This window comes from Rhinolophus ferrumequinum, chromosome 11 (assembly GCF_004115265.2).
Source record: "Rhinolophus ferrumequinum isolate MPI-CBG mRhiFer1 chromosome 11, mRhiFer1_v1.p, whole genome shotgun sequence".
Taxonomy (NCBI): Eukaryota; Metazoa; Chordata; class Mammalia; order Chiroptera; family Rhinolophidae; genus Rhinolophus; species Rhinolophus ferrumequinum.
In genome coordinates, this window is record NC_046294.1 from 20,994,260 (window position 1) to 21,009,394 (window position 15,135).

Below are 15,135 nucleotides of genomic sequence, written 5' to 3' on the forward strand. Positions count from 1 at the left end.
CAATCTTTTTTAAATGGACGTAGAAAAATATATGCTTCATTCTGAGGTAAATGAGTAGCTATTGATGGGTTTTATACATCAAAAAGGTTTTATATCTGATGTAAAAAGATCAGATTGTTATCTTAGAAAGACTCTTTTGAAAGCAACATAAAAGGGGAAAAAAACAATGGGGGCCATATCAGATGGAAATTAGAATTTCCAACGAGGATTTTCAAGTGTTTTAAGTAAGAGATTGATATGAAAAAGGAAAATGCTAGTGAGAGCCAAGAGAAAGTTGTTGTTTGAGACACAGGTAGGGTGAGGAATGGATAAGAATTTATAGTATATTAGACTTGATTATAAGGCAGAGGGAACAATCAAGAAAGAGGTTCCCATTCTAACTTGAACAATGAGATGATGGTGGCTCCATGTACTCGAATGGATGACAGTGAAGGACAAGAAGGTAGAGAGAGGAAGGTAATGATAGTGAATTAGAAAGTATTGGGTTTAAGTATCTGGGAGACAAAAAGAAGTTCGGTAGGCAGCTGAAAATATACTTCTGGATTTCAGGAGAGATGTCTAAGTTAGTTTCATACATACATACATAGCGCTTAGAGTTTTGGAAGCAGATTAACTCATCCAAGAAGTGCATGGGGAGTGATAAATGAAGAGAATCTAGGACAGAATGATGAATTCTGTGCTCCTCTTATTTGGGCAAGTAATGAACGAACTTGTCCTACTAGACACTTAAAATGGTTAGGATGCTACATACCTTTAATTAATCCAGAGAGGCCACAAATATCAAAAAAGGGTGCTATACTGACACTGAGTCTCCACCAATAAAATAAATTGTTATACAATATGGTTGAAAGAATTAAATATGATACACCTAATGTAACTCAGAGAATAGTTTCTGGCAGGTGTTTGCTTTTAGTAAGTGTTGTAATCCCTTTTTTTTTCCCTTCTGTCCTGCTTTCCTGAGTTCTCATCTCTTTCCCTCATTTAAAAAATTTTAAGTTCTATCACACAAGTCAACAAATGAATTAAATCTGATTATGAAGTGTTGAATTCATAATGTGCTACATTTAATAATAATTACATTTTTTCCCTCCCAGTTCCTATCTTGTCATTCATTTTCCTTTTCTATCTAACTCATATTTTTTTCTTTAACATTACTTTGAAACTCATTAACAACTTGTCTTCTGAAAAAAATCTTAGGTGTTGTTTTGTCTTTATATCTCTGCTTTACTATACATAATTTTACTGTTGTTATTCACAAAATGAAATTTTTAAGAATCTATTTTTTAGAGCAGTTTAAGTTTCACAGATAAATTGAGGGCAAGGTACAAAGATTTTCCTGCCCCCACACTTGCATATCCTCCCCCATTGTCAACACCCGCCACCATAGTGGTACATTTATTACAACTGATGAACCTACACCGACACATTATAAAAGCTCAAAATATGCAGTTTATATTATAGTTCACTCTTCCTCTTGTACAGTCTATGAGCTTGAGCAAATGTATAATGGCATGTATCCATCATCACGGTATCATATAGAGGTTTTTCATTGCTCTAAAATCTTTTCTGTTTCACCTATTCATCCCATCCCATCTACCCTCTGAACTCCTGGCAACCATTGATCTTTTGTTATCTCCATAGTTTTGCCTTGTGTAGACTGTCATACAGTTGGAATCATATAATACATAGCCTTTTCATATTGGTTTCTTTCACTTAATAATATGCATTTAAGGTTCCTCCATGTCTTTTCATGGCTTGGTAGCCCATTTCTCTTGTAGTATTGAGTGGTATTCCATTGTCTGGATGTATTATAGTTTATCCACTCAACTCCTGAAGGACATCTTGGTTGCTTTTAAGTTTGGACAATTATGAATAACACTTGTTATAAATATCCATGTGCGACTTCTTGTGTGGACATAAGTTTTCAATTCTTTTTAGCTAATACCAAGGAGTATGATTGCTGGACTGTATAGTAACAGTATGTTTAGTTTTATAAGAAACAGCCAAATTGTCTTCCAAAGTGGCTGTACCATTTTACATTCCCACCAGCAATGAATGAGAGTTCCTTTTGTTATACATTCTTATTAGTGTTTGGTATCATCAGTGTTCTAGATTTGGGCATTCCAATAGGTGTTTGGTGATATCTCATTGTTTTAATGTCCATTTCCCTGATAAAATATGATGTGAAACATCTTTTCATATGGTTCATATTGCTATTTATCATCTGTATATCTTCTTTGGTGAGATGTTTGTTAAAGTCTTTTCTCTGTTTTTAATTGGATTGTTTATTTTCTTATTGTCGAGTTTTAAGATATTTTTGTATATTTTGGATAACAATTCTTTACCAGTTGAGTCTTTTGCAAATAGTTTCTTCCAGTCTGTGTTTGTCTTCCAATTCTCTTGAAATTGTCTTTTGCAGAGCAGAAGTTTTAAATTTTAACGAAGACCAGCATATCAATTATTTCTTTCATGGATCATGCCTTTGGTGTTATATCTAAAAAGTCACTACCGTACCCAAGGTCTTCTAGGTTTTCTCCTAGAAATAACTTTGTGTGACCTATCTATAGGGCAGGGCCCACTTCTAATTACTAATCATGCTCTTCTTATCATCCTGTGAATGATCTTCCTTCCTCCTAAGCTTCAAGATGCCTTACCTCATCCATAGCTCAGAAAGTTATATATACCTGATTTTCCCATTTCTGAATGTTTCATGCATGTGGGAGTTTCTAATTTTCTCATGTATGGGAGGGTTTCCACACATATATATGCATGAGGTATGATAAAAAAATACCAAAAAAAAAAGACACATTGCCATTAATCTCCTTTAAAATACTCCCCCTCACTTTGAGCACACTTCTCCCATCATTCTTGCCACTTTCTGAAGCAGTTCCAGAAGTCCTCTTTCGTGAGTGTCTTTAGTTGTGCTGTCGTGGCTGCCTTGATGTCCTGAATCATTTTGACCTTGAAGAAGAGCCAGATCTGGTGAATAAGGTGGATGAGAACACTGCATAATGTTTTTATTTGACAGAAATTGTCATATACCAGATGCAACGTGTGACGTGGTGCGTTGTCATGATGGAGGATGACACCCTTTGCCCATTTCATGTCAATGCGTTACTCATTATCCAAGATTTACAGCGTACTTTAAAGCACACCTTCTCTCAACCATAGCCTACACTTGACTGACTGCACCAAACAAATTGAAACTTGTCACACACTGTTACTAAGGTTCGATGTGCTGCTTCCCACATTGAAGATCCCTGCCTTTTCATTAGATGGCACTCAGCAGCAGCATTCACCATAGATTTTGATCACACCCCATGATTAAATTTGGTTATTTTCTCTTGTTAATCTGTCTCCTGTAGATTTAATTAATAGAGCAGTCTGAAAGAATCTTGAAGGAAAGAGGAAAATTTCTTCCTCCCCTACATTATCTTCTAGGAGTTTTATAGTTTGTGTTTTACACTTAGGCCTGTGATTCATTTTAAGTTCATTTTTGTGAAGAGTGTAAAGTCTGTATCTAGATCCATTTTTCTGTATGTGGCTGTCCAGTTGTTTGAGCACCATTTGTTGCAAATAATCCATCGTATTGCCTGTGCTCCTTTGTCAAAGTTCAGTTGACTATGTTTATGTGGATCTATTTTTGGACTCACTACTCTGTTCCATTGAGCTGGTTGCCTGTTCTTTCACTGATACCACACCGTCTTGGGTTTTGTACCTTTATAGAATTCAAATTCACTTTTAAAAAAATCATTTCATATAATTCCCACAACACCATTTTTAACAATTTAATGTCAAATTAGAGTTCCTTTATTAAAATTTACACTTACAATACTCTAGCTACAGATGAAAGGTAAAAGTATATAGAAGCAACTGCAACTCTGTAGAAATTCCATATGTTCTTTATGTCACATAGTATTCCATTGAGTTAGACATTATCACTCCTGTTGCACGTCCTGCTCACATACATAATTGAGCAGGTGAGTGGTCCATTAATTCTGCTGCTTAGCTCATGGAAGTGATAAAGCCAGGATTATCAATTTAATTATGCCCAAAGAATGTCCTCAAGCTATTATAAGTGCATCCTAAACTTTAATGACATTTTCTATCACTCAGTTTCATTCACTCATTCAAGAAACTTTGCTGAAGCAAGCACAATTACATAAAAGGAAAAAGCTCAAATTTCACTAGGAGAAATAACTTAGTCAATACAACTGCAACATCAGGCCAGAGGAACAAGGTAGGATAAATCTTTAGTAAAGGAAGCTATGGGTCAGATCCCAATGAGCAGCCTCTAAAATATTTCAATATATTTATAATTCATGACTAATTGCAGATAAATGGCTTTTGTTATTGTGAGGTCATATAGTGCAGTGCTTCTTAATATACATTCTTCGTAGCCACTGTCATTTAGTTTGGTAGCAATAAAGATTTGTAATTTGGATTCCTGACTCCTGAGACAATATTTCTGAGACAAAGGAAGAAGATACAGGGTACTTTTAAAACAAAGAGAAGAAAAAGAAATAAAAATACCCTGCATTGTCTGATACGATGGGTAGAAGATGACAACTGAAAGGGTTATCACCAGCAATGCTATGAAGGTAGAATCTTCTGTGTGAAAATTGTCTTGGATAAGCACAAAGAATATACATAAACGTAATGATACAGACTTTTTTTTTTTTCCAGTATGCAAATACTCCCAGAAAGGTAATCTGGTGGAACAGATAAACTTCTGATTAGGTCCCAAGTCACTGGTTAAAATTTAGAACAGAGCTGTGTTGGTGAGCCAAGTCCCATCAAAAGTCCTGGATGAAGAGTCAAAGGCAATGGTCTAAAAAGAAAGGTCACCACCCACAAAAGCTAAGGATAGAAACAAGAAGAGTAGGTTGCAAGGCAGGAAAACCAACTCAGAATGATAAAAAGATGATCTGAAAATATTTGTAGAACAGATGCTTTTCCACTTTAACGGAAATTGCCTAGTAAGTGGGCACAGAAAACTATCTAATATATGTCACATAGAGGGAAGAAGAAGGCCCAAAAGTTCCAATTTGATCCAACAGGGGTATGGATATTCTAGTGTAGTAACCAACAGCACAGAAGAATAAAAAACTGTTGAGGAAGAAGACACTGATAGCTTTAGAAATGTGACTGAGCTAGGTACAAGATTACAGCCAGGCAGAATAAAAAAATCATACATGTTTTTACTACATTGATTTATTCGATTAGCTGCCACCACATCCCAGGAACAGTGTTTCCCACTGAGTAGAAAGTAAGAACAAATTGATAATGTCCTTGGTTCCATGGAGCTCGTACATAGTGGAGCAAGACAGGTAGTAAACAAATACATATAAAACACACAGTAAAGAGAAAAATAGAATAAAAGGGATAAGTGGTTCTGGGGCCAAGGGGGTGGAGGTACTACTTTATATGACTAGTCAAGAAATATCTATAGTATGAGTTGACACTTGAGCATAGTACCAAGGTAACACTTGAGTGGGTCCCATAGAAGAAGCCAATGTTAATTACATGAATCCATAAAAATAAGATAAACTAATTACCTGATGGATAGAATCCAAAATATTTTTTAAAAATCTGTTTTGTAGGCAAAAGTTTTCACTTCCACACAGTAATATGAAAATTTCTCCCTTGGGTCCTTAAAATAGGATATGAAATGGTATTGCAGAAAATGTCTTACAATGAGGTTATTTTAATGCAAATGTTTCTTGTAATGCATCTCATTGTGAGACAAAAGTGCAACAACATTGTTTTTAATATCTATTAGGACTAAACAATGTGATGGTTCAAATACATAGTTTGTGTTATATTAACTTGATACAAGATAAAATTGAGAAATATGGAGAAATGTAGAGACACTAATTATTACCCAAATTATGACACTAGCAATGCTTCTGAACCATTATCTTAATGAGAGAGGCAGAGAAAAAAATGTTACTATTTTCTCAGTCTGGATGCCATCTCAACCCAGTGGAATATTTTTGTAGAGCACGCCTGAATTAATGGACAATGCATAGATAGCTAAAATTAGTCAAGAAATGAGAGAGAGGGAGAGAGGAAGAGGAGGAGGAAGGAGGAGGAGAGAGGAGAGAATAGGGACAAAGGGGAGAGGGAGAGAGGACAGAAGGAGAGAGGGGAAGAAAGAGAGGAGAGAGGAGAGAGGAGAGTGGGAGAGGGGAAGAAGGGAAGAAGGGAAGAAGGAGAGAGAGAAAAAGAGAAAGAGAGAAAGGAAGGAAGGGAGGTAGGAAGGAAGCAAGGGAGGGAAGAAAGGAGGGAGGGAGAGAGGGAGGAAAGAAGGAAGGAAGGGCAATTTAAATTTTACTCCTACAATGGAAGAAGTAAATTATAAATCCAATCAAACCAAAAGAAACACTGTTCTTTTCTTTGATGTAATGCTATTTTATACTTGTAAAAATTTTTAAGAAAGCTTGGATTCCCATTAGTGACTGGAAAATATTGCTGCTGACACTAGAAAAATATCTGAAGTGAATTTCCTCTGATGTGACTAAACTAATCTTTCACTATAATTATCCTTTGATCTAAAATATGGTAAGTTTTTAACATTTTCACCCAAGAATTTTTATCAAGCGAATGGGTTTGAAGAACTAAATATTATTCTTGTCATTCTCACGGAATATATGAACACACACACACACACACACACACACACACACACACACACACATAGACTCCCTAAGAGACAGGGCAATAGTGTGTGGGGCACTTCCTTATATTCTGGAAAGCACATGCAGGATATTTCTTGCCAATTAGCATCATTCTACCTGGTAACAGGAAGATCATAGAGCAGTTTACAGAATCAGGCTGAACTGGGTTAAAGCCCTGGTCCCAACACTTACACGCTATGTGAACTTGGGCAAATGACTCATCCTCTCCGAATCTATTTCTTCATCTATTAAACAAGATGATTAATGATGTTTTACTCTTAGGAGAGTTGTGAGAATCAAATTGACACAAATCTCCTGGCCTACACATGCTGATCTCCCTTCTCCCATCTAATCTACTTCAATAGTCATGTTAACTAGCACTGATCCTAAAATGCATAAAAATATAATGCAACAAAGAAAATATTTTGTACGAGAAATTAAAATGCAAATGATCTTGCCTTCTATATTCTAAAACTTACAATACTTTTGTATTCGGATTTTATTTTAAATCATTGTGCGTTTTCTAAATGTACTTAATGTGAACGTGTTTCTTTTGGTAAACCATTGTTGAATATATGATGAATTGTAAAACAATTTAGAGCAGGCATCTTAAAGGAAATTCTGTATTTAAAATGCAGTATAATCTCCACAGTAGTAGTCTAATTATTTTATAATTATATATTACAGTATTACATAAGTATGCTGTTACATCATAAATTCAATTTCACATCAGAGTTATATAAGACAAGGTTTCCTAACTTCCCATTCCTCTATCATGTGTTTGTTTCGGATTTCCATGCTTGAGTATTTATGAAGCTTTTTATAGTGAATGTTTAATTCCTGAATGCCATATACTATTAGTCAATCGAAAATCAACTCTGTCACTTTTGACCCAATCATCCGGGGTGGGTTGATGCATTCTCATGTCCAAGTACCTAGATCCCAATAAAAGTTAAGAATTCAGAAGCAGGTAAGTGTAGTAAACAAGGCCAGGAGAAAACCAAAGACTGTCATTTATTTCAAACTATCACTGATATTGTCCTATGCTCTGAATGGAAAAAAAAAATGACTAAGCATATTTATTAAAATTTCAACATCTTTGATTGCAAAATATCAATAATGGTACCGGATCAAATTTGGATCTGGTTTTGTCTTCTGAATGTGCAGTTTAAAAGACACTGTTAGATAACAGGTGATCACTAAAATGCCACGTGATACCACTGCTATCCCGTCTCCTCTACCTCTTGTGCACATGGAAGGAGACACTTCCTACATCCCTTGAAGGTAGAAAAGACTACATGGCTTGTTCTGCGGAATGGCCTGTGAGTGGAAGACATCTCGGTCACTTCTAGGCCAAAGCATTTAATTGCTGCCGTGTTAGCTCTCCTCTCTCTTTCCCTTCCATAGTAATTATGGTCAAGTCCCCACGTTGCCATGGTAAAGCTTGAATTACCAAGCCACTCCAGAGAAGACAGGCACCTTGGAGAGTTGCTCAGACTCTCCTCAGAATCTGTGTGATTGAAACACAGAAATGTGGGGGCGAGTTGTTATTGTGACCTAATCCTGGCTATCCGGACTAACAAGTCAAATGATAAGCAGATGCAATAACACCACTTACGATGACCCTGAGGTCGCACTGGCAATATGCTCAAGTATCTGGCTATCACAAATCCGTATTTCTCAGTCTGTATTTCTTGTATCTATCATTAATTATATAGAATGCTCAGGGAACAAACTGTTTCATGATCATAGAGTGTGAGAAACTATGCAGCTCTGTCACCCTGTTAGAAATTCACAGCACAAATGAGCACATTAAAGAGTCTGAGACTTCTGCATAAAGGTTTTAACATACACTGGAGGACTGGGGAAAGCTTCCTTGAGGAAATGACTCAGAACTGAGCTCTAAAAGCTAAGCAGACTAGGGGCAATGCTGCACTGAAGTAAACTTTTTGATCTCTACTCATTTCCTTACACAATCTAACTGATGGAGGGAAAAAAGATGTTATTTATATCATGACTGCAAATGATCCAGCACTTTTTTATTCTACCCCCCTCCCGTTTTTTAGGAGAGACTTGCCTCGTTGTAGGAACCATAGTGTTCTGTTTTACCAGCTCATAATCCAGAAGTATGTCCTTCTGGGGTGGTGGTGGGGAGAGGGTACCTGATGTTGCCCTATCTGCCTGGACCGAGGTGGTTGAAGCTGTCTACTTCTGAGGGGAAGAGACAGGGTCCATGGGGTCAAAAGTCCTCGCCATATCACCCATCACCTTTAGTTTTCAAAAATAAAGTTTGTTTTGTTTTGCTTTGCTTTTAAAACCTCTGCCTGGTGCCTCCCTTTATCCTAGTTTGTTTCAAACATGAGAGGAAGCAGAGAGGGCGTGTCTATATCACAGTCGGAAGAAATAGCATAGGTAAGTACCAGAAGCAAAAAAGAAACACCATATACTGAAACAGCTGAAAGAAGGCCACCGTATCTGGAGAAGGAATTAAGTGGTGGGAGACAAATATAGTGAAGTATGCAGGGGACACCTTATGAAAGGCTTTGGTGCCATGTGATGCATTTTGTAATATACACCAAGTAAAATGGCAAATCGCTAAAGTGTTTAAATAAGGACATGGAATATTTTAATTTACAGTTGAAATATATATGGATTAGATGATGGAAGAAAGTGGATGCTGGAGAGCAATTTGGAGGTCCCAATTATGCTTGTTCAGGAAACAAAAAACTAAAGTTTAGACTAAGGCGATTATAATAAACATAGGGAGGGGAGGACAGATTCTGTAACCTTGAGATAGTGGGGGAGTCATTTCTAGGATTCTGGCTGCCATAGATAGTTGAAGATGGTGTATCCACTGATATGTTCTTGAGGTGTTTTTGAGGTATTTAACCTGCCTGCTGATGTATGCAGATCTCTCTAATTGAAGAATAATATCTTTTTGCCTTATTTTGTACAAGTTATCTCTTAAGCATAGTGTATGAGGACTGTACATGAAGTTCACTGGACCATTAAGTGACTTCCTAATTTCATCCAATTAGAGTGAGAAATGTGCTACAACCTAGGATTCCTAATTGCCAGTCGTGTGTTCCTTGTAGCATATCCTGCTACATAAAGCACATGTTTGATTTTTCTCCAAAAACTTCAAAATTTGACATTTGCTTACCAATCAGAATCTAAACTCTTTAGTGGTTAATTTTAGGCTCTATTTGATCTCTCTTTAACTTCCCATTTTTCCCTTAATAGTCAAGACTTCACTTTACTTTAATAATTACTAATTATTTGAGCTTGCCTGAACTATCTTACTGGGATCCCTCAATTATGCTATTCACTTTAAAATGCTTTATGCATATATATTTCTTTGTAAAGTATGCAGTCCACTTATTATGGTGATTCCTCCATGATTTTTTTTACGGAACTACCAACAGGATGAAGTCTCTTCTTCCTAATTTCAAACATTTTCCTTTGTTCACTCCAATAACTCTCCTCAAAAAGAGTTTGGTTGTTGATGGTTTTTAATGGCCATGTCTTGTTTCTATTATTAGATTGGGTGAATAATAATTTGCTTATCATTAATCTATCCTGGATGTATTATGTGTCCTAGAAAGTAAGTAAATGTTATTGATCTTGACAAATATGATTTAGTCATTGAACACCAGCTTCCAGATAAGCTATATTATGGGAAACAGAAGTGCAAAGCTTTTAAGCAAGCTAGTTAGAAAAATGGTTTAGGAGACAGGAATTCTCTCAGATTATAGTGAAAGACATCACCTATTCATCATTAAACCAACTCATTCTCATACATATAAGAGTTGTTTTCTCTACTTGTGGTCTACCTTTTTCAAGACATTAAATTCCTTGCAGTTGTTATATGCTAATGAGGCACAAAGTTCGTGAGTAGTTTGAGTTCTGGAGAGGGGAAAAGTACTTACCGAGTCAATCCTGATGACCAGTGCAGTGGTCTGCGATTGGGTAACTCCACATCAATCACCGGGGTTATCAATTCTGCAACACATCACAAGCAATAAATGAATTTATTTAATAGCTTAGAAAGGTGCTCATGGGGCAAGCTAATAAGAAATGTGCAAAATTCTATTGTGATATTAATTGGCAATGACTACGTGCTGACAGTATTAAACTATATATTCTACTATAATAGCAACACATAATTAATGGCTTTACATGTTAAAACACAACTGAGAGTTGGCTTGAAAAAAAAATCTATTGCTATTAACACATTTCACATCTTCTAGCTGAAATACATATTTCAGTGTCTTCAGCAAATACCTGCTAAAGGAAGAGGGTGGTGGGAAGAAAAAAAGTTTTTATTGTGTGTGATTAATCAATTTGACAGATGGTAATTTCACATTGTTATGAATACAAAGTAAGGTTTTGTGAGTCTGATATGACATAGTTTTGACTATGATGATATTGGGTACTAAATAAGGGGATACTTTGAAGAGATGAAATGATAGCTACCAGAAGGAGAGTGATGTAGCTAAATAAAATAGTATCTTAAAAGTCAAAAATTCTGAACTAGAAAAAATATTTGCAGACAAATACTCAAAATAGTTTTCCTTATTCTACTTTATAAATAGAAATTAAGTAATTGAAATAGAAATGTCAGTAGCATCTTTTCATGAAGAATCTTAAATATTTTATAAAGCATATTACATTTTCTTCACTGTTATAATCATAGTAATAGGGAGATGAATTCATTATTTTATTCTCAAATAGTTTATTTTGAATTCTTGAGAAAATAAGGGCAATACAAAAGGATTAAATATGTTTGTCCTATGTCTTTATTGATATGAAACAGTCCAATATGTGGAAAACACTAGAAAGAGTTGGCATCAAGAACTTGGTCATGTTCTGATTTTTTTAAAAATTCAAGGAGTGACTTACCATTCAAACATCAATTTCCAAAGGTATATAATGGATTCAATGAAATTTAACATTTGTTTATCTATAAAATCATAAATCATGACACATCACGATTAAATATATAACTAAGCACCCAATCTTCAAGCACATATTTAAAATCTCCTTGCATGCACCTACTTCAAATATTGTATAACTTTGTGGGAGCTAAAGAATCTAAACCTGTAATTATATTACATGGTTATTAGTTAAACAATAAAGTACAGAGTGTTATGAGAATGGATAGAAACTATAGGTAATTCTTTCATGGAATCACAGAGAAGGTGCCCTAGAGGATGCAATTTCTAAAATGAGACCAGAAGGACAAGCAGGAAATAACTAGATGAAGGGAAGGGAGAATGCCAGCCAAGGATACAGCACCAGATACGGAAGCGTACATGTGAAGTTTATACACAGAATTAGAATCACTGTCCCATTTCACTTGTATTGCTCTAGGGGTGTTATAAGTAGGAATAATTCACCCAGCTTTTTAGCATCCTGGAGTTAGTAGTTATGTGATGCCAGTGGAACCTGGAATATGTGTGCATCAATGCAGTGGGCTGCCTGGAAGATGCTTGTTTGTGGCTATCTGTCTCTCTTCCTTGTCCTGACAGTGCTATGGCAGCCAGTGTTTATCTGTGGTCTGTACACCGCAGACTATACTGCCCTGGTGCTTTCTGTTTCTCCACTTCCCTAAAGGCCAATTTCCTTGTTGCCACTTGTAAATGACTCAAATGCCTAAATATAACCACCTCTTCCACGGATTTACGTGATCTCCTTGTTTAAGCACTCTTCAGCATCCCAAGTTTAAACCTGCTAACATGTTCCCACCTCAGAGCTCTTGTGTTTGTTTTTCTATCAATTAACTATGTGGTTTCTATTATCACTTCTTTCAGGTCTCTACATCCTCCCCTGATACATAAAATATCCCTTCTTCTTCCATCATTCTCTAGCCCTTTTTCCAGCTGTATATATTTTCACAGCTATTGTCACTATCTATTTTATATATAGTTTTTCTTCTACTTGTATGTGGGTATGTTTATCTACTCTTTGTCTCTCTCACTAGAATGTAAGTTCAAAGAGGTCATTTGGTCATCCACTGTCTCTCTAGAGTACAGTGCCTAGGTCATAGTAATCACTCAATAAAAAACTGTTACATATGTTCATTTTTCTGTCCTGTGGGAAGAAATTATTAGATAACTTTGCACATTTTTATTGAAAGCTTGTTAAAATTTTATATTCAATACTATGTTACAGGGATGCTTCCGAGCTGACATTAAGATCTAAGTATATCTTGGAAGTAAGGTTTGGTGATAAGCCCTCTTCTGACATTTTCCACTCACTGGTTTTCATTATGGGTATGTAATGGAAAAATGTTTCCAACCAAAGTGAGGTGTTAACATACATAATCATATTAGGAAGTCTGTGGAGAAGATGACAGAGGTGGAAAGTCCTCCAAGAGTATTTGAATGATGGAGCCTGATATGATGATTCCAACAGAACCTCTACAGCAGTGCGTCTCAAACAGTTTCATCTCAGGACTATTTCAGACTTATAAAGTTTACTGAGGCCCCCAGAGATTCTCAGTTTATGAGGTTCATAGTCAGTGGTATACTGGAGCTGGCTCGTACTGACCCACAAGAGCCAATCAGTGTGTGCCTTTCTGCTCAAATTTGCATTCAGCTATGTTACTTGGTAGCTTAAAATCTGCCACAGTGGGGATATTCACCCAATGGAAACTGAATTGAAAATGTTAACAACTGGGACTTTTTTTGAGAGCCAGCTTACAAACCTATCATTGGTTGTAGTTCTTCATATTTAATACAGTAGTAATTGAGCTGAGGAATTTTAGAGCAAAAGACTATTGTAAATTCACAGGTCAAAGAAAATTATAATTAACTTCTTAGTATTATGATGAAAATAATTTTAACGTGTGGACGCTGGAAGGGTTTCAGGGACTTCCTGTGGTCCGTCCCCAATGTACACATTTGGAACAACTGTTCAGTACCACAGTAGCTGGAATCTGATTCTATACAAACTATTCCACCTGTAGCCTGTGCACACAAAACAGAAAGGATGTAAACATAAGCTGAAATATATCATTACTTCTTTAAATGTAAAAACCAAAGGAGCTAACTTGTGGGATTTCCTTATCTGACTATAACAACAGAGTCCCCCTGCTTCACGCTTAATAAGAGACTGTTTGTTTCTAATACAAGTTAGAAAAATGCATCAGAAATGTGCCATAATCTTCAGTGGTCCTCATGTCGGAATAGCACAGACCAGTGGTTATTGTTCTGGCACTGCTCAGATCAAAAGATCAAGGAAGTATTTGAACTGAAAAGGATGCTTTAGTGGTCGAAAGAGTGATGCACCTTTGGGCAACAAAGATCAGTGAAAAAGAACAAGGAAGACTGATGCATGGGCTATTGAAACACAATGCTATAGGATGTCAGCAGATAATTAGATGCCCATTGTTTCGTAAACTGCTGAAATTTTTATAGAGTAAGTAGGTAAAGGCTGAACACTAGTGATGTTAATTTTACTCAGTAAAAAATTGCATTGGAATTGATGACATGGTTTGCCTAAGATTTACCTACTTCAAACCTTTCCAACCATAGGCACAACACGACTGTATTCGTTTCCTATTGCCATGTAACACAGCCTCTTCACACAACACATTTATTATCTCACAGATTAGCAGGCTCCTCTCCTCAGGTTCTCACACCCTGCATTCTCTTCTGGAGACTCAAATGGAGAATCTGCTTTGGGTTCCGTTGGCAGAATTCATTTCTTTCTGCCTGAAGGACTGAAGGCTTGGGTTCTTGCTGGCTGCCAGCTAGAAGCCACCCTCAGTTCCTAAATATTTTCTAAAGGACACCTGCATTTCTCAAGGCTGTTTGGAGTTCCTAGAAACAACCTGCAGTTACGTCCCTCATGGGCTTCCTCAACATGGCTGCTTACTTCATCGATCCAGAAAAGAAAATCTCTAGAATAAGTCTGTGAACAAGATAGAGTCTTACATAATTACAGGAATGGCATCCCATCACTTTTGCCATATAACTATGAAAGTTAAATCCTTTGCGATATTCTGTTGGCAAGAAGCAACTCACAGGTCCTACCTACATCAGAGGGGACAGGATTATACAAGAACATGAATACAAGTGGGGACCACTAGGAATCACCTCATGGTGTATGTATCTACCACAATAACATGTAAAGAAACTGTTAAGATTTGTAAAGCTACTAAGGAAAACAAAAGAAAATATGGGGTTTTCATAAGGGATTCTCACACGAAAAAGGTATCCTCTTCAATTAATTTTGATAAGAAAATGATCATAAAGCATTAGAAAATATTAAAATGTATTCTATAAATCTGATAAATAAAATATTAAGTAAGAAATTGGAGCATGTTACTGTTCACGTAAAATTTTTACATAAGGTTTTATATTTGAAATGTTCACAAATTTCTAATCAAGATTTTTAATGATGATCTCTCCCAATTCTTGAAAGTTGTCATCAAGAAGAAAGTTTGCAC